The sequence below is a fragment of the Aethina tumida genome, chromosome 1, assembly GCF_024364675.1.
Source record: "Aethina tumida isolate Nest 87 chromosome 1, icAetTumi1.1, whole genome shotgun sequence".
Taxonomy (NCBI): domain Eukaryota; kingdom Metazoa; phylum Arthropoda; class Insecta; order Coleoptera; family Nitidulidae; genus Aethina; species Aethina tumida.
In genome coordinates this window covers 11,472,580-11,495,428 of record NC_065435.1, presented here as the reverse complement: position 1 = coordinate 11,495,428, position 22,849 = coordinate 11,472,580, and the positions used below count along the sequence as shown (strand labels likewise).

The 22,849-nt window shown below is 23.3% G+C and overlaps 1 protein-coding gene across 1 annotated transcript in view; it reads left to right on the top strand.

Moving 5' to 3' along the window:
• Positions 1-8,388: 8,388 nt before the first annotated feature.
• The window catches only part of LOC109608808 (semaphorin-1A), a 77,763-nt gene continuing 63,302 nt past the window's right edge, over positions 8,389-22,849 (top strand). Inside the window, exon 1 of the mRNA XM_020025359.2 lies at positions 8,389-8,671. The gene's annotated coding sequence lies outside the window, so the exon portion shown is untranslated. The remainder of the gene's footprint in view (positions 8,672-22,849) is intronic.

Here is a 22,849-nt window from a genome sequence, read left to right as displayed (position 1 = left end):
TTTAAAAATATTTATTCAATCTAAACATATTTTTATAATTATAAGCACTTTTTAATAGTAATTAAATAGTATAATAAAAATTAATCATTATTTTGTTGTGTTTATTGAAAATAATTAATTAATCATAAAAATTAAGTCTTGGAATATCCCTGAGTATTAAATATACTTTAAAATCTGAAATATTGGTAATTATTTGTTGCTTTTATTAATAATTAAAATATGTTGTGTACTCATTATTTTTGAAAAAGTATATTAAGGCAAAAATAAATATGATAATATTATTTCAAAATGTTTATTAAATATAAATGAGGTTTTCATAATTAATATCACTTTTTATATAAAAGCATTTAAATTACTTCTGATTTAAGGTATTTTACAAGTTTAAGAATGTTTAATAAGTTATAATTTGATTTTTAATAAAAATTGAAATATATTAAAATATAATATTAAAATTATAATAATTTTATTTAAAAATATTTATTCAATCTAAACATATTTTTATAATTATAAGCACTTTTTAATAGTAATTAAATAGTGTAATAAAAATTAATCATTATTTTATTGTGTTTATTGAAAATAATTAATTAATCATAAAATCTGAAATATTGGTAATTATTTGTTGCTTTTATTAATAGTTAAAATATGTTGTGTACTCATTATTTTTGAAGAAGTATATTAAGGCAAAAATAAATATAATAATATTATTTCAGTGTTATTATCAATTCTAAATCAGGTTTTCTTAATTAATATCACTTTTTATATAAAAAGCATTTAAATTACTTCTGATTTAAGACATTTTACAAGTTTAAGAATGTTTAAGAAGTTATAATTTGATTTTTTCTTTTATCTTTCTATTATCTATTACATATATATGTATCTCTAAATGTGGGTATTTAAATTTTTAAACATTTGTTTTTATTTGTTGTCACGATTAAATAAATTAAAATTTATTATATACTAATAATATAATTTAATATTTTAAATTATTTATCTTTTTAAAACATATTTTTATAATTAAAAGCAATTTAATCTACTTTAATAATGTTTATTAAGTGATAATTTAATTGATTTTTGTACACATTTAAATCGTCATTCTATTTTTTATCTGTTTTTTCGACCAATATTTATATAAATTAATGAACGATTGTAACATTAATATATTCCTGATTATTAAATATAGTTAAAAAGTATGTGTAATTATTTGTTAAAGAAATAATATTAATCAAAAAATTAATATAACGTTATTTAAAAATATTTATCGAATATATATTTATAATTATTAGCATTTTTTAAATATTTTTTTGTAAATTTATTTAAAAATATTTTCATAATATTTAATAAGTAATAATTTGATCTTTGTGTAAATTTTAATGGTCGTTTAATTTTTTAATTGTTTTTTATGACCAATATTTATATAAATTAATAAATTATCATAAAAAGTAAGTGTTTAAAATCCTTGAATATTAAGTATACTTAAAAAATTCTAAATTTTTGTAATTGTTTATCCTTATTAGTAATTACAACTTGTCATCGAATCTAAACATAATTTTTAATTTTTTAAATTGTTTTTTATGACCAATAATTATATAAATTAATAAATTATCATAGAAATTAAGTGTTTTAAAATATTCCATCAAGCTAAGTAATATAAACATTTGTAATTACTTATATTTATTAATAGTTAAAAATTGTTACTAGAATATATTGTTATAATTAGACAAAAAAGTCATTTACAGTTAACATTTTTATTAAAAAAAAGTTGTAATCATATTCAATAATAGCACAGCTTATTTAGCTAAAATAAATACGAAAGGATATTATAAACATGGAGTCTTTTTTTATTTAGCATCGCCGCGTCTTGTTTTGGTCGGCGCGTACACGCGTCTCCGTCCCCGACGAAATAAGTCGTACTGAACGGCGGGTCTTTAAACCCGCGGAGCCACAACAACACTCGCTGGAACGACACCGTACTACCAGAGGCCTGACAGTTTCTCCTACCTGGTATACCTGTCCAAAGAATAATAATAAAAATAAAAATCACTTTAAAAAGCACACAGTTGGTTCCGTCTCGCTCTCGCGCAAGGTGTGGGTTCCATCCCGGGCCCGGCGAGCAACCACCGCTCCACCACTCCACCGCTCCACCGCTCCGTCGCTCGGCTCGGGTGCCCGTCCGCTCTTGGCGGGTACGGCCGGTACGGTAGCGCATAAATATAAAATAATATATGTATATGCATGTGCACTAACTAGGCCGTCTTTTTAATGACAGCGGTCGGGCAACGTGAAACTGAACTTGGCGTGTATTGTTTTCAGCCGGTTCGGTTCGATTCTGGGTAGGCTACCACGTAAATGGATTTGTTGTATTGGTTTCAGACATAAATAAAAGAGTGCACGCGTCTATATTTATATTTATTCGGCTGCGACTCTTGCGTTCTGTAACGTATTGTATTTTGACACGCCCAAATATATTATTTGTTTGGGAGTACAAATTTTATTGCTTTACAGATTAAACTTAATATTTCCTTATATTATATTTTCATGTTAGAAAAAAACCTAAATATTATCATCGAATTTATTTGCCTTTCGTGCTTTCGAATACAAGTTTTATAAGCTTTAAGTTTTAATAATAGACAAACAAAATATTGTAATTAGTTAATTCCTCATATTTTTAAATACAAATTTTGGAAATTTGGGTTTTAACGATACACAAATATTCAATATTTTAAAATGTTAACTCTTCATATTTTTTGATACAAGTTTTAGAAGCTGTAAGTTTTAACAATACACAAACATAAAATATTTTAGATTATTAACTTTTCATATTTTTGAGCACAAGTTTTAGAAGCTGTAAATTTTAACAATACACAAACATAAAATATTTTAGATTATTAACTTTTCATATTTTTGAGCACAAGTTTTAGAAGCTGTAAATTTTAACAATACACAAACATAAAATATTCTAAATAGTCAACTCTTCCTATTTTTGAATACAAATTTTAGAAGCTTTAAGTTTTAACAATACCCTAATAGAAAATTTTCTAATTAGTTAACTCTTCATATTTTTGAATAAAAGTTTTAGAAGATTTACATTTTAACAATATACTGACATAAAATATTTTTAAATAGTTAACTCCTCATATTTTTGAATACAAGTTTTACAAGCTTTAGAATGAAATAGGACAGTAACATAAAATATTCTATATTAATTCATATTTTTGAATATAAGTTTTAGAAGATTTAAGTTTTAACAATACACAAACATAAGATATTCTAAATAGTTAACTCCTCCTATGTTTGAATATAAATTTTAGAAGGTTTAAGTGTTAACAATACCCTAATAGAAAATTTTCTAATTAGTTAACTCTTCATATTTTTGAATAAAAGTTTTAGAAGATTTACATTTTAACAATATACTGACAAAAACTATTCTTAATTAGTTAACTCCTCATATTTTTGAATACAAGTTTTACAAGCTTTAGAATGAAATAGGACAGTAACATAAAATATTCTATATTAATTCATATTTTTGAATATAAGTTTTAGAAGATTTAAGTTTTAACAATACACAAACATAAGATATTCTAAATAGTTAACACCTCCTATGTTTGAATATAAATTTTAGAAGCTTTAAGTTTTAACAATATCCTAATAGAAAATTTTGTAATTAGTTAACTCTTCATATTTTTGAATAAATGTTTTAGAAGATTTACATTTTAACAATATACTGACATAAAATATTCTTAAATAGTTAACTCCTCATATTTTTGAATACAAGTTTTACAAGCTTTAGAATGAAATAGGACAATAACATAAAATATTCTATATTAATTCATATTTTTGAATATAAGTTTTAGAAGATTTAAGTTTTAACAATACACAAACATAAAAAATTCTAGATAATTAACTCTTCATATTTTTGAGTACAAGTTTTAGAAGCTTTAAGTTTTAACCATACACAAACATAAACTATTTTAAATAGTTAACTTCTCATATTTTTGAATACAAGTTTTAGAAGTTTTAAATTTTCACAATACACTAACATAAGATATTTTAAATAGTTAACTCCTCATATTTTTGAATACAAGTATTAAGAGCTTTAAGTTTTAACAATGCACTAACATAAAATATTTTAAATAGTTAACTCCTCATATTTTTGAATACAAATTTTACAAGTTTTAAGTTTTAACAATACACAAATATAAACTATTTTAAATAATTGAGTCCTCATATTTTTGAATACAATTTTTAGAAGATTTAAGTTTTAATAAGACTCAAACATAAAATATTCTAAATAATTAACTCCTCATAATTTTTAATACAATTTTTAGAAGCTTTAAGTTTTAACAATACACAAATAATAATACTAAATACTAATAAACTATTTTAAATAATTGAATCCTCATATTTTTGACCACGTTTTAAAAGCTTTAAGTTTTAATAATACACTAACATAAAATATTCTAAATTAGTTAACTCCTCATAATTTTGAATTCAAGTTTTAAAAGCTTTAGGTTTTAACAATAGACAAATAACATATTCTAGATAATTAATTCCTCATATTTTTGAACGCAAGTTTTAGAAGCTTTAAGTTTTAACAATACACTAACATAAAATAATGTAAATAGTTATCTCCTCATTATTTATATATATAAATTTTGGAAGATTTAAGTTTTAACAAAACACCAACATAAAGTATTCTAAATAGTTGATTAGATTAGTTTATTTTTTAATTTAAGTTTAAGTGTAAACAATTACCAAAAAATATACTAAAAAACTGTTATAATATTAATTATCATTTTGTAGACAATAAACTTTTCCACAAAGTTATGTAATAATTGTCATTATTTTAATTGCAATTTTAAATCTAGTTATTTAATATAACATACTAAAAAAACTAGTTTATAACACCACGTAGGCAGATAAATTAACGTTAAATTAGTACATAAAATATAAAAAAGTTTTTAATATCAATTTTATCATATAACATAACTATAGAATTTTTATCTAATGATTATTGAAACAACATAAAATCTACAAGTCAAATAAATTAAAAAAAAAACTTGGTAGAGTAGATTTTTTTACCTAATTTTTACACAAAAAATCTTTTAAAGCAATAAAATTTTATGAGTATATTAAGTCTATATTACTCATTCTTTAAAAATTCATTAATTGTAACTGTAACGTAAACAAAATATTTACAAATTACAAATTATCTTTGTAAATATAATTTATGTTTAGAGAAATCAATAAAGATGCTTATAAGTATTATAAATTAACAACATCAACATAAAATATCCTAAATAATATTTATATTGTAACTTAATGGATAATAAATAAATCTTATCTTAAGATAATTAGAAAAATTATGTATTATGTATGTATGTAAAAAATAATTTAAATAAATAATTAACATAATTTTATCTTTTAAATAAATTTAGATACAGATAGTTTGTTTTAAAGTAAGTAAACACCGTTTAGGAACAAAACTAATTTCAATTAATTGAACTGGAAATGTTAAAAGTGTCATTGAAATTTGATGGCTTTTATTATTTAATTGTTTGAAAATTTTAATATTTACATATTAAATGTGTTTTATTTTTTTTCATTCCTATAAATTATTTTTTTTGTTTCTTTAATTAAAGTTAAATCTGTTTTTTTACTGTTAACAACATTGTTATAATTCTTAGTAGTTTTTTGAAAAGCTGTTTTTAAAATATTTTAATGATATGTAATATGTGTTTAAGAATATCACTGAATTATTAAATAAAACAATTATCATAAAAATTATGTTATTTTAATATTTCATATTTACTAAAAAAATGTAAATACTTGTATTTATTAATAGTTAAAACTTATGTACAAGTTCATAATCATAAAAAGCAGATAATAATATTATTTAAACATTTTTTGAATCTAAATATTTTTATAATTATTAACACCTTTTAAAAGCAAAACAGTCGTAATTTAAAATAAAAATATTTAATGATAGTTTGATTTACTTTATTTATTTATCTATTTTTTTTATATTTATTTATTTATATAAATCAATTATTAAAAAATCATTTCTGAATTTTATACTTAAAGATTACTTTTAATTTAAATGTCAATACAATAGTCAAAAAATATGGATAATAGTTAAAATTATCTACTATACTATACTATACTTAATTTTTTTAAACAACAACAAAGAATTTCATTCATTTTCGAAAAATCAGTTTTAAATTAATAAGTATAAACCATTATATTGTTTACTTCAATTTGAAAATTTAGATTTTATTGAATAATTTTCTAATTAGAAAACTATTTTAGAAAGTCGTGTACAGCTTAATTACCTTTTAAATTTAAATATAATATATCTTCCATCCGTTTTAAAATATAACAAAATATTTCAAAATATTTAAAATCTTAATTATTATTATATTTCCAAAATCTACAATTTTACAATATTATTTATATACATAATATAAAGTATGCGAATTTTTAATTGAATTTAAATAAACTCATAATATTTAACATTTGAACTTTTTTAAAAATGATTCAAAATATTTAAAATATATAACATAATAATTTAAAATATTTAAAATATTATTTATTATAATATTCCAAAATTTACAATTTTATGTATATAAAAATAAGTGATGAGAATTTTTAATTGGATTATATGATTATGATTTTTAAAATATATGAAAAAATATTTCCAAATATTTAAAATAATAATTATTTAATCTACTAATTTAAAATATTATTTATGTACATAAGAATAATTTATGAATATATTATAAAACAAAAAAATATGTATTTAAAATATTATTAACATTTCCAAAAATAATTTTTAATTGAATTATAAATAACATTTAAGACTTTATGATTTTTAAAATATAATAAAAATAATTCCAAATACTTAAAATAATAATAATATTTAACATTTTTCATTTAACAACGTTTTTAAAATAAAAAAATTATAAAATAAAATATTTAAAAAATTACTGAAATCTACATTATTTTTATTATTTGTGCATATAAAAATAAGTTAAGAGAATTTTTAATTGAATTATAAATAAATAAATAATATTATGCATAATATTTAAGACTTTATGCTTTTTAAAATATAAAAACAATAATTCTAAATAATTAAAATAATAATTATTATAGTTTTTATAAAATCTACTATTTTAAAATATTATTTAAGAACATAAAAATAATTTATCAGTACTTTCAGTTAGATTATATATAAATAAAAAGCAATATTATACATAATTGCATTTGTTCATTTTTAAAACAAAAAATAAGTTAAAATAATTAAAATATTTCCAAAATCTACATTATTATTATTATTATTATTATTATTATTATTATTATTATTATTATTATTATTATTTATGTATATGTATAAAAATAAGTTATGAGAATTTTTAATTGGATTATAAATAAATAAATAATATTATACATAATATTTAAATCTTTATGATTTTTAAAATATAAAAAAAATAATTCCAAATACTTAAAATAATAATTATTATAATTTTTACAAAATCTGTTATTTTAAAATACTATTTATGTACATAAAAATAGTTTATGAGAATTTTTAATCTGATAATACATAAATAAAAAGCAATATTAAACATAATACTCAATAATATACAAAACTATTTTTTTTAATTAATTAATTATTATAATTTTTCGAAAATTTACATTTTTACAATACTATTTATAAACATAAAAATACTTTATGAGAATAATTTATTGATTTGATTTTAAATACTTTAAAAGTGGTTTATATAAATTCAAAATACTGATAATTTTTAACTGTAATAATAAAATATATTTCTAAAATATATTACAATTTTTAAAAATCTGTTTTAAAATATGAAAGAAAAAATAAATAAATAAATTTTATTTATAATTTAAATATAATTTTTAATTACAATGATAAAACATATTTCTAAAATTTATAATCATAGATATTTCGATAAATTTTCAAAATTTTTAATATTTATTAATTTAAAAATAAAATATGTATAATTAATTGGGTTAAGAATATAAAAAAAATTATCGTCGAGTCTATTTAGATAAAGTTAGTTTACATGTTGCTCAAATATTCAACAACAATGTCGCAAATTGCCCGTCACTTCAACAAATATCAAATAAAAAAAAAAGCCATTTACAAAACAAAATCTTACATCTTACAAATTTTCTAAACACACGAAATAATTAAAACATCCGAGTAATCAGATAAACGTAATATGAACCCGTGGTTAATTAATAGAGTCACGGAAGAAACAAGAACGACACTCGTACGGCGTCCGAAGACACCCGAACCCAATCCCTCGACTTACCAATCCAAATACTGTTAAGTTCATTACAAATGTACCGTCGCTCTGGGAGCGAGCGTGTTGTAGTCGTGCGCAAGAAGCGTATATACCGATACACATACATCATCATAAACTTTTAACCGAAAAGAAACGTGATCATTTTGCGGGCCTTTTGCCGACGTTGATTTTGTGGGTGGTTTTTGACTTTCGGTGTTTTGTTTTTGGTGTTCCGTTTCTCGATATACACAACACGAATATACACACACACTTTTTTGCCGCCTCTCCGTTAGTTTTGGTGTTTGGTTTTGAATTATGCTGGTGCGTCAACACAAATTTTGGTTCAAAAACATTTGTTTTTTAAGGTGAGACCAGGCAAAAGTCTGCACAAATTTGTAATACGTTCACACTGTAGATTTACTTTGGGATGGTTGTTGGGATTGATAACTTTATTTTACCTCGCTAATTTGATTTGATTGTTGTTGTTACTGTTGTTAGTATTTAGTTTCTAAAAGGCAATCTTCAAATCTTACAATTAAACGTTGATTTTAAATCTATTTGTGATTGTTTCGGCGTAATTTTGCGGGATAAACAAAAAAGCGCCAAATTGACAGTTTGTGTTTTTGATGTTCTCAAATAGACATCAACGCGTCCGCATCTTCGGACCGTGTTTTAAACTGTTGTTGCAACTTTCTCAACGCTTTTAATTTTTTCCAAAAATACCCCACAATTTCTATTTTTAATGTGGCAAAACCGCAACTCAATATTCCAAACAAAATTAAAGCTTTCGACCCAACAGTTGACGTTACCACAAGAACCTCTGAAAACAAACTTTTTCAACAAAACTAATTGAATTTTTAAAAAGTTTTCTCGCCACCACGTTGCCAAAACAATCAATCAAACTATTTAATCTAATTGTAAGTTTTTTTCTTACAATTGGGCTTTCTAAGAAAACCAGTTCTGTGTATCTTTCAGACGCCTTATTATTTTTAATTAATGACCCATTCTACAGAATTTTTAAATCTTATTCATAATTAGTATTATGAGTAAAATAATTGAATTTATTTTAGAATATTTGAAATCATTATCATATTATACTAATTTTTTTCACATTATGGGATCATATAATAAGAATATAATTTACCAAAACTATTTCTAGACTACTAACTATTACTATGGCGTGACCTAAAGAATCACAATTAATTTCTTAAGTAATTAACGAATGTGAACACACAACTACCAGGATTTTTTTTTTAATTTTTATAATTACATAAAGACAATAAATTCTAATAAAATATTATTATTTTAGACATAAAAAATTTATATCAGTGTCTTCTTTTTTTAATTATCAAATCTAATTAATTTAATTGTTACTTGGTTCTGTTAAATTTTATTTAGTTTTAACAATTAATTTGCCAATAAATTCACATAAAATAATAAAAAAAATTTAAGTTGATTGATACTCGAAAGTTTTTCAAAGCTTTTGCTTAAAAAATATGTGTGTTAGTTGAAATTATGAATTTTCATCTTAGGATATTATAATTACCATTAATATTACTATTTTAGACATTATATATTAGTATTAAATAAAATATTAATTGATAATTTAATAGAAAAACTGAGATTATACAAATATTATATTATATACATATTTTTAATGAAAATTCTACATATTGTCAAAAAATTCTAAAGAAAATTGGAAAAACTGAAATAAAATTGCAAATTTATTATTTCCCAAAAGTTTTTCAAAGTTTTTGCTATTAATTATGTTCAAAGAAACAATGATATTAGCTTGAAATTATAAATTTCCATCTTGGGATATTATAATTATCATTAATATAACTATTTTAGACATTATAAATTAATATTAAATATTGATGTCTGTGAAAAATGAATATTTTTAATGAAAATTCTATACATTATCAAAAAAATTAACTAATAACTAATAATCTAATTGTAACTTGATTCTTCTCAATTTTAGTTTTTTGGGACAACTGGTTTTCTTAATAAAATCAGGAAAAACATTAAAATTAAAATAAAATTTAAGTTTATTAATACTCAAAAGCTTTTCAAATTTTTTGCTTTAGTAAAATTTAAAGAAAAAATGATATTAGCCTGAAATTATAAATTTTTATCTTGGGATATTATAATTATCAATAATATCACTATTTTAGATACCATAAATTAATATTAAATATAAAAATTAATTGATAATTTGAGAGAATTTAACTAATTTTTATTGTAACTTGATTCTTCTCAATTTTAGTTTTTTGGGACAACTGGTTTTCTTAAAAAATCAGGGAAATTAAAATAAAATTTAAGTTTGTTAATACTTAAAAGCTTATCAAATTTGTTGCTATTAGTTAAATTTAACAAAAAATGATATTAGCCTGAAATTATAAATTTTCATCTTGGGATATTATAATTATCAATAATATCACTATTTTAGACACTATAAATTAATATTAAAAGAAAAAAAATATTGATTATTTGAGAGAAAATCTGAAGAGAATATTTATTATTTATTATTGTTAAGAAAATTAATCAATTAAATTTAACTAATACAATTTTAACTTGAGTCTACTCAGTTTTAATTTCTTTAAACGATTGGTCTTCTTAAAAAAAGCAGGAAGAATACTAAATTAGAATAAAATTATTAAAGTTTATTAATACCCAAAAGTTTCTCAAAGTTTTTGCTATTAATTAAGTTAAAAAAGAATGATATTAGCCTGAAATTATAAATTTTCAACTTGGGATATTATAATTATCATTAATATTACTATTTTAGACACCATAAATAATATAATATTAAATAAAAAAATTAATTGATAATTCAAGAGAAAATCTGAGACGTATATTTTTAATGAAAATTCCACACATTGTCAAAAAAATTAATCTATTAAATCCAACTAATCTAATTGTAACTTGAGTCTTCTCAATTTTAAGTTTTTTGAACGACTGGTCTTTTAAAGAAATCGAAAAAAATACTAAATTAGAATAAAATTTAAGTTTAGCTTTTCAAAGTTTTTACTGTCTTGAGTCTTCTCAATTTTAATTTTTTTATCGCTTGTTCTTCTTTAAAAATCAGGAAATATTAAATTTAAGTTTATTAATACTTAAAAGTTCTTAAAAGTTTTTGTATATTAGTTTGAAATTATTAATTTTTATCTTCGCATATTATAATTTTCATTAGGTTTATGTCATTGTTTAATGAACTTAACTTTCTTTTTTAAATTAATTGCTATTTTAAGAGACTTTGTTAAGAAGTTTATAACCAAAAAAATCAATTAATCAACTCCATTATTAATTATTATTATCATTAATATTGATATTTCAAAAATTATGAACTTACATAACTGTTCAAGATAATATAAACCATGTACAACATGGACTCCCACAGTCAACCGATCCGAATCTCGTTGAGTTATTCAGCTACATGCAAAACTACACATTAACAATGTCGTCAAGAATTAAAATCATCCCATTTTTTAGCAATATCACAACACACATGCCGTTCATTTGGACACAAAACCCATAAATTTCGTTCGAACAATCCCCAATATCGCTCTTTAATGGGAACTTTTTCTAAATCGTACCCGACTAGTTCCCATAAATTAAAAACTTCTACCTGCCGTGGTACCACGCGAGGCAGGTGCGCCAATTTTCGAAAAATAAAAAAAAAATTATTGCCCAACAAAATTCGTTACGAGTGCTTTTTCTAGCTTAATTTCCGATCAAATTAAATAAAAATCGATCCAACTTAATTGGCCCATTAAATCCATTAAACCTGTAGTTTTATTGGTACGAACTGTAAAATGTAACTGCAATGACCAGTGAGTCAGAAGGTTCAAAAGACACGACGTTGTGTGTTACTAACTGGATGCATTATTTTTTTAAATTTTAATTCGTGTCCAGATAATCAATACTAACTAAAATAAAGAAGGGTTAAACGGAGGGGAACAACGTACAAGGCACTTAAGCCCTAAGTATGTGTATAGTTGTGATTTGCATTTATTAAATCAGTTTGGGAAGGGTTTGCTTTATTGATCTTTTTATTAAGACTATGTAATTAATGATGGTTGTTCCCCCATGGTTTAACTGGAGTTTACATTTGGATATTTGAACCTTCTATAAGCACAGTAAATCTTCGATAACTGAAAAATTAACTGAAGACTCGTTCGGTTCAGCCAAAGTTGGTTTAATCTTTTTATGTTGCCACCAATTTATTTCAAGAGACACAACTAAAACATTATAATAAAAAATTTGGCAAATATTGCCAAGATAAGCAATCAAATGTCTTAAGTGCATCTTTAATTGGTAAATTAGAGAGAAAAAATGACTTTTCTAAGGCCAAGATATGAGGGGACAAAAAGTATTTTTCAGGGCCATTTTTATTAATAATATTTTGTTAGCTTACTTCTGAGATATGACAGTCGACCTCCACTATTTGGCCAGTCTTGATAACCATGTCTGAAGTTATCAAAGTTCAACAATAATTCGTCACCTCCACTGTAGTTATTTAATTCGCAATGCGATTAAATAAAATAACCAAAGCAAGACAGACCCATTGTAAGATTTCCCCGCACATAATTTTAACACATTATATTTATATCTTCGCATTATCTTTGTACGTAAGCGCTTTATTATTAGACTATAAATAAATCAGTTTTGCATTTCGTGCACTTCGGTATAGAGAGCAGAGATTGCTTGGGCACTTATATATTTTTTTAACGCCGTTATTTTGTAAAGTTTGCTTAATTCGATACTACTCCATACGTTAGATATTGTGTTACATTTTATTATGGCACAGGTTTTATGAAAAAGATCATTCAGGAGTCGAGGCTCACAATTTTGCAATGTTGTACAAACATTTACTTAGTATGTTTTCGTTAAATCCTTTGTGGATAGTGGACTATTCATTAATATTCAAAATATGCAAATTTGGGACATCCTGTACAAGTTAAAATATAAAATTTATAGGAAGAATAAAATAAATAAGATATATAAAATATATAAAACATAAAATACATGAAAATGTGTGTATAAAATGTAAATAAAATTTTATTTAGTTTAAACAATTGATTTGCCAAGAAAATTTAGGTTTATTGATTCACAAGAGTTTTTCGAAGATATGTTGAATGTATAAAATGTATAAAATATACAAAAATACATGAAATATAAAGTATATATAATATATAAAATATCTAAAATGTATAAAATATATAATGTGTAAAAAGTATAATATATATAAAATGCATGAAATATAAAATATATGTATAAAATGTATAAAATACATAAGATATCTAAAATGTATAAAATTTATAAATTGAAAAGGATATACATAAAGTATACAAAATATATAAAAATATCTAAAATGTACAAAATATATAAAATGTACAAAATATATAAAATATATAAAATGTATAAAATATAAAATGTTTAAAATGCATAAAATATCTAAATATACAAATATATAATATATGTATATAAAATAGAAATATAAAATACATAAAATGTATAAAGTACATATGATGTAGAACATTTATAAAATATAAAATGTATAAAATATATAAAATACTTAGATGTACAAATTTTATAAAATAAACAAAAAGAGTAAAATACATAAAATATAAAATAAAGTCTATAAAATGTCTAAAATGTATACAATATACAAATGTATAAAATATACAAAATATAATAATATAAAATACATAAGATATATAAAATACATAAAATGTATAAAATATATAAAGTACATATGATGTAGAACATTTATAAAATATAAAATAAAGTATATAAAATGTCTAAAATGTATACAATATACAAATATATACAAAATATAATAATATAAAATACATAAGATATATAAAATGGATAAAATAGATAAAATACATAAGATATAAGATATACATAAGATATGTAAAATACAGAAGATATATAAAATAAAGTATATAAAATATTTAAAATGTATAAAATATACAAATATATAAAATACATAAAATGTATAAAATATGTAAACAGTGTAAAAAGTATAAAATATATAAAATAAATAAGATGTATAAATAGATAAAATACATAAAATACAAAATAAAAGTATATAAAAAATCTAAAATCTATAAATATATAAAATATATATGTATGAAATACATATTATATGAAATAATTAATATAATATTATAAAATGTAAAATGTGAAATATAAAATTATTCATTGTTTATTACTAAACAAATTTATATTCCTACAAATTTAGGACCTTACTGTATAATTATCCACAATTTTCTTCTTAGGGATTAAAACTGTTGACATTTTTATATAATACGTTGGTTCCAACTTATAATAAATCTTTATATAATGTCAAATTATCGACTTTATTATAGTTTGCCATGTTCCAATCTGAATCGCATAAAAATTAAATATTTTAAGTTTTTTTTTTTTTATTCGAGGTACTTAATCACCAACATGTAAATTTATACAGTAATTTTTTTCGTAACTGTATAGACATTTTACAGCTAAACTGCCACATTTAATTATGATGCAAATTAATCTCTTTTTAGTCCCGTTCGTTTTTCTATTATTTTACGAAAGATACAAGAAACTGACTTAATGCGTGCTTATTATAAAACCTGAACGTTCATTACGGCGATTTCATAAAAACGATTTTCTTTCAGCGATTAACACCGCAGTGCGAAAATTTAATTGAGTTTGGTTTCCTCCATTTTTTTTTACCCTCTTTAACAATTAGTTTAACCAATAAAAATGTTTACGGCTTACCACCAGACGTGGTTTTTTCGCGGTGAATCGCTGTATTTGGTGTCGAAAATTGATGAGTTGGCACCGGGTTATGGGGCAAACGAAACCCATACCAAAATTATGATTAATAATATTAACCCATCGGTGCGGAACTGGGGTTTTTTTGATATTTCTGTGCCAATGAAGCAAAACGACTTCAAGTATAAAATTTGTTCACCTTTTTGTGGATTAGATTTCCTTGATGATTTACCATTTTGTTGCTCCAAAAATATCTTTATGGTAATTGAGGCCCATGGAGTTATTTCTGTACTTGTTTAGGTGTTTCTGGGTCAGACGATTATTATTTTTTGTTTAATCACTTTCGTCAATTCAAATATGTAGTAAACATCCATAATTTGACGCATTTGAAGAAAATAGCTAAATAATATATAATCAACAACAATTTTCCTAAAACGGCTTAACACACTTAGCTCATTCCATTGGGTACAGAGTGCCCATTAAAAAATGTTAAAGAATAAGTAAAACAAATGTTCTGTTTTCTAAAGTATTTGATCCAGTTTGATTTTCCATTATTATTATTCAATACTGATTAAAATAATGCGTACTTTTTGCACAGCTCATAAATTACCCATTTCAATACGGCCTGGCACAAAATGAAAGGGTACAGCGGTAGCAATTATGGCAAATACTTGGTAACTTTCCCTTTGTTTAGCTTTAATTGTTTGCTACTATATATTACTCGATCGAAAAGATATGCAAAACAAGCCATAACTTGGATATAATAATTATTAAACCGCATACGATTATTTTATGGTCAACTAACTCGATTATTCAAAAGATTGTTTAGAGCAGATACTGTTCTGTTGTCCATTTAACTGGTTTTTTACATTTCCAAAGCCCATGGAATAAATTTACTTTTTTATTGTCATTTTGTAATTTGAGCCTCCCCAGAATGTTATTGTGTCTCTCTTTTCAAATACAAGATACGACGGCGAAGGGTCAGGTTAATCCTTTACCTGCGCACAGAATCAATTCGAACATGTGTGTTTATACAACCAATAAATGTTGTAACCCCTTGTGTTATGGTCTCGGCCAGTGTGATTTATGGAACGAATAAATTATGGCCATGGACACGCTTAAGAGGTCGCTGAAAAAGTGCTTTTATTCCATTTAATCCACGAGTTTTTGCCAAAGTTCCACAAGCACAGTCCACAGTTTATTAAGCAAAAAATTGGGCAATGTCTAAGGATAAATGTCTGAGCCATAGGTGGATGAAGTAGAACTTCCATTTGAACATTTTGAAGCTTCCTTTGAGGCTCTAATGTGACATGTAGTCTGGCCTTGTCATGGGGAAGTAGACCAAAACTCATCTTTGAGTAAGTTTTCCATGAATTTGGCCAATCTATGGACAGTAGACAATCATTTAGCCTCTTGGTAGGTACTCAATATGTAAGATTTCTCGAACAGTCCACCATACAGTCATCAAAAACTTCTTGTAAATGCTATTCCAACTTCTTGATAAAATTCATTGCCTGAAGCCTCTTTCTAATGGTTGATTCATCTCAGTTTAATGACTGACTTATTTCCAAATATGTTGCATCAGATATTGCTTAATTTGTTCTTTGGTACAGATTTCAGTACGACCTTGATGTTGCTCATCTTCAACATGTTAATTGCCAGTTTTAAACCCATGAAACTACTGAGACTTGCAGCTTCTATTGCTTTAAGATGATTTAACAAATTGTCTATTGAATACATCACTTTTAACCCAAAGATGTCTAAAATACAATAACGTAAGGAAAAGATAAATAGCTTGGTTAGAAAGAGCTTGAAAAAGCTTTCAAATAAAATATACAGTTTAACACTAAAAGATTCAAATATAATATAAAATGTACCGAAAATATAAATATGTAAATACCTTTTCCGGTATTTATAACATTTGTACAGATTTCCAGATTGCCTTTATTAATTCTTAGTGTGCCCCTAAGTCCATAAACATGGCTGTGTAATGGGGAAAGCCCCGATATACCGAAGACTTTCTCTCGTTGTTATTCATCGTACACAGATAAAATGGTCTGGCCTGTCTACGAATCAACAAAAGATTATATTATAGTTTGTAAATACCTCCAGCATCATACACTGCACTCCGTTAGTATGAATCACGTCGAGATTTACTCGATTTCTTCTTATTTTCGTTTGTCATATTCGCTAATGATCGATTCGATTACCACGTTTTGACTCACACCGTTCACAGAAACCGAATCGTTCCAAATGTGAAAGTCAAGTCGCTCCTTTAAATCTTTTTATTGACATCCAATTAGCAATATCCAAAATAAGTTTTCGGGTCCGTCCTTCGAAATAGATTAAGTAATTGCCTTCCGTGTTTTTTACTTTTGCCCCCGTCGATCCATTTGTTGTTGTAAAATTATTCACACGCACCGCGATAATTGTTTTACATGTTACAAAACCCCGCCTCAGATGTCCGAACGTAACGAGGCACGGTTTCGAATGTCGATGATTAATTTTTAAGACTTCTTGTATCGGATGACAATTATTCCCTATGGGAACCGATCACGTAAAGTATCACTAGAAGTTGACCTTTCCCAATGGGTATTTTGGCAGTTTTTATAGTGTTGTTGGGGGAGGGCTGGCATAATATGCGTCCATTTCCGGTCTTTTTATTAGTCTACTTAAGCATCTTGTTAAATTAGGTTTTTCATTAACGTTAAACGTTATTGAATTAACCGAAACATATTATTAATTTTATATGTTTATTGTGTTTCAATTTCTAATTATAACGTGTTTTTTTTTGTACGTGACACCCACTTAAAAATTGTAGATATTTCCGGTATTTTATAGAATGAAATATGGAGCTGAACATCTGAAACAATATTTTTTTCAGTATCTACTTTATCCCTAATGATCCGACTTTTTTTAATAATTTTTTCCGTGTTGAACATTTGTAAAAACATCTTCGGTTTAATATTATCCACTAATTATTATTTGTCTATATTATTGAATAAAATTTATTGTTTTTCATTTAATATTTTGTGCCTTATTTTTTATTTCAAAAATTTAACCAAATACTCAAAACATTCTAAGAGGATTTTTTTACAGAAAACTGTAAAATTAAAAAAAATAAATAAAGTTAAATAGTTCTTTTATTTTTATTATAAATTTTTAATTTATTCAATTTTAATAGTTTGTTTTTAATTTAATTTTTTTATAAATAATATTTTTTAATGTATTTTAACCAAAAAATATAAATAAATTAATTAATATAAATTTTTGATTAATTCAATTTTAATTAATTAATTGAAATATAGATTTGAGGTTTTGATATTTTTTATAAATAAATGTATTTTTATTAATTTATAAACTTATAAATATATATAATTTATAAATTTATAAGTTAATTGATTTTATTTTTTTGTAATGCAAATCATATTGTATACTTTAAAAATTAAATGATTTTTTTCAAAACATTTTTTTCTTCTGATGAAAAACTATAAAATTAATAAATTTAGAAAATATAATCATTAATAAATAAAATATTTCTGTTATCTTTTTTTTTTAATTTTAATAATTTCCTCAATTTCGTGAACTAAATTGTAAATAAATTTGTTTAATATAAATAAATAAAAGAAATATGAATTTGAAGTTAACAAAGTTAATTAATTTTAATTTATTTTTTTAACACAAATTATATTTTGTAGTTTAAAAATTTTATGATTTACATCACTTCAAAACATTTTATTTTTTTGGTTATAAAATTAATAAATTTAGAAAATATGATTATGAATGAACTAATAAATCAAATATTTCGGTTATTTTTATTATAAATTTTAATAATTTTATTAATTTTGTAAATTAAATAGTAATTAAAAGTTTTTATTCCTGTTTGTTGAAAATTAAATGAATTTATTTAAAATAAATAAATAAAAGAATATGAATTTGAGGTTTTGATCTTTGTGATTAATAAATAATTTAATTTTGTTAATTTAATAAATAAATAATTTAATTTATAAACAAAATTAATTAATTTTAATTTATTTTTTTTTTTAATTCAGATAATATTTTATAGTTTAAAGATTTTTTATTTAAACCATTTCATCAAAAAATTTTGTTCCTTCTGACAGAAAACTATAAAATTAATAAATTTAAAAAATATGTTTATTAAGGAACTAATAAATCAAATATTTCGGTTACTTTTATTATAAATTTTAATAATTCCGTTAATTTTGTAAATTAAATAGTAATTAAAAGTTTTTATTCCAGTTTGTTGAAAATTAATTAAATTGATTAAATTGATAAATAAAATAAATATGAGGTATATTTGAGGTTTTGATGTTTTTTATTAATAAAAATAATTTTATTAATTTTTAGACAAAATTAATTGACATTAATTTATTTTTTAAATACAAATAATATTTTGTACTTATGATTTAGACCATTTCATCAAAACATTTTATTATAACATTGATTTAGATGAATAAAATATATTGACAAGAAACTATAAAATTAATAAATTTAGTAAATATGATCATTAATGAACTTATATATCAAATAATTCTGTTTGATTTTTATTATAAAGTTTAATAATTTCGATAATTTTGTAAATTAAATTGTAATTAAAAGTTGGTATTTCTGTTTATTGAAAATTAATTAGGATGTTTATAAACAAAATTAATGTATTCTATTTTATTTAATAAAAAATTTTTATATTAAAAATTATAATATTAAATTATAAATAATAATAAATGTAATATTTTTAATTTAAAAATTGTTTTTTGTGTGCATATAATGTAATCTTTATAAAAACTAATTTTGACCCACTAATTAATATTAAAAGTCACTGAAATTAAAATATTTAATGAAAGTTTTATCCCTGTTGATAGAAAGTCATAAAATGAAAAGAAACAAAGGAAGAAAAATTGACAATTTTAAATTAGAAGTATCCAGTAAATAAAATCAGATACAATTATATTAATTAAATTAGAAATTTCTAAACAGTCTATTCAATTTCATAAATTCAATTCATTTTAAAATGTTAATGTTTTGTACAAATATAACTTTTCCCATTTCTTACTTTCAATTAAAAAATGCGTGTTTTATTTCTGGTCATGGGAAATATAAATTTGATGATAAAATAGAATTATTGTTGCTATATTAATTATATAAATTAAATTGCTTCCTTTATTACTATTATTATAAAATTAATTTTTTGTTACTTAAACACTTTCATATTAAAAATTGTGCAACCACTTATTCTTCTTGACTGGATGTCACATGTAAATAAACGAAGGAAATATGAAAACTTTCACTGGGATAATAGTACTATTTGTGCTCGAGTTTTTTCTTTTATTTTCAAGAATAACAGTAATTGTGGAGAAACTTACGGGGATAAAAGGATGAATAATTAAATGTGAAATCAAGTTTCTAATCTGAACGCCAATAATTTAGTATAAATAATCAATTATGCAATGTTAACACATCTCGTGTGATTGGGCATCAATTTAATTTGGCATTGTGGATTTTATGCAACGAAAAAAAAAATTAATAATTGAGCAAATGTGACTTTTAACCTGCCGGTGAATTTACACAATATAAAACGTCAATTATGCTATTAAGTTACAAAACGATTATTACCAAAACTAACGTAATAATAGCCTTATAGAGACCTCATAGTTTTTCGGTTTGACAAGCCATCAACGTATTTGCATTCCTTTGATACTTTCTCTGCCGCAAATCACAAATAAATAATTTAATAGTTTCACTTTAATCATTTTAATGGACGCATTACATGTAAACGAAACGGGTTCGGAAACGTGAACGAAAATATCTGGTTTGAAAATCTCATTTCTATTGTAATAGCCTCAAGTACGAATCGAAAATTCATTTTCAACAACAACGAAATTATACTAATTGTATTCGAACATGTATCCCGTTCGAGTGGTTTCACATTTAAGTTAACGTAGTACATTTACAAAAATTCGGTTGTGGTTAAATAAAACGTTAGCCGTAATTATTCTAATACCACTCTGTTGATTTTGGTGGTAGGTTCAAGGACCACTAGAAATTGCTCCTGTATTTCTTGTTCGAAGGTGGATGACATTTTTTGAATTGAAACTGTTCATACTATACGTCATTTTAAAATGTACACATCATTGTTTGTTTTAGGTTTTAGTTTTAAATCAGAAGGCAAAAAGCATTTAATTGGTGGCAGAAAAGATTTGATTCTTTTTATGGGGAATTACTATGAGGATTTAAAAAAGTTCAAATACACAAATTTGTAAATAGTCTGCCAATTCCTTTCGTTGTAGGTTCAAAGACCACTGAAAATTGCTTCTGTAATTCTTGTTCTAAGGTGGATGACACACTATTGCCAGTCTGAGTTACATCAATTGTACACGTTCATTTCCTTAAGTTTAATCATCTTAACTTCTTGTTTTAATTGCCAAGATAAAAGGCATTTAATTGGTGACTGACAAGATTAGGTTCTCTTCGTTGGGAATTACAAGATAAACCTTCTTAATTGTCATATTTTAGCTAAATTGCATCTGCATCTTTAAAACAGTCCATCAAAGTTCAAATGCAACAAACCTGTAAAGAGTTTGCCAATTACTTTAGTTGTAGGTTCAAGGACCACAGAAAATTGCTTCTATATTTCTTGTTCTAAGGTGGATGACATTTTTTTAATTAAAACCATTAACACTATTGCCAGTCCAAGTTATATCAATTGTAAACGTTTATTTCCTAAGGTGTAATCATCTTAACTTCTTGTTTTAAGTGTCAAGATAAAGGCATTTAATTGGTGACTGACAAGATTAGGTTCTCTTCGTTGGGAATTACAAGATAAACCTTCTTAATTGTCGTGTTTTAGCTTAATTGCAACTCTAGATTTAAAACAGTCCATCAAAGTTCAAATGCAACAAACCTGTAAAGAGTTTGCCAATTACTTTAGTTGTAGGTTCAAGGACCACTGAAAATTGCTTCTGTATTTCTTGTTCCAAGGTGGATGACATTTTTTTAATTTAAAACCATGAACACTATTGCCAGTTCAAGTTATATCAATTGTAAACGTTTATTTCCTAAGGTGTAATCATCTTAACTTCTTGTTTTAAGTGTCAAGATAAAGGCATTTAATTGGTGACTGACAAGATTAGGTTCTCTTCGTTGGGAATTACAAGATAAACCTTCTTAATTGTCGTGTTTTAGCTAAATTGCAACTGAAGATTTAAAACAGTCCATCAAAGTTCAAATACAACAAACCTGTAAAGAGTTTGCCAATTACTTTTGTTGTAGGTTCAAGGACCACAGAAAATTGCTTCTATATTTCTTGTTCTAAGGTGGATGACGTTTTTTTAATTAAAACCATTAACACTATTGCCAGTTCAAGTTATATCAATTGTAAACGTTTATTTCCTAAGGTGTAATCATCTTAACTTCTTGTTTTAAGTGCCAAGATAAAAGGCATTTAATTGGTGACTGACCAGATTAGGTTCTCTTCGTTGAGAATTACAAGATAAACCTTCTTAATTGTCGTGTTTTAGCTAAATTGCAACTGAAGATTTAAAACAGTCCATCAAAGTTCAAATACAACAAACCTGTAAAGAGTTTGCCAATTACTTTAGTTGTAGGTTCAAGGACCACTGAAAATTGCTTCTATATTTCTTGTTCTAAGGTGGATGACATTTTTTTAATTTAAAACCATTAACACTATTGCCAGTTCAAGTTATATCAATTGTAAATGCTTATTTCCTAAGGTGTAATCATCTTAACTTCTTGTTTTA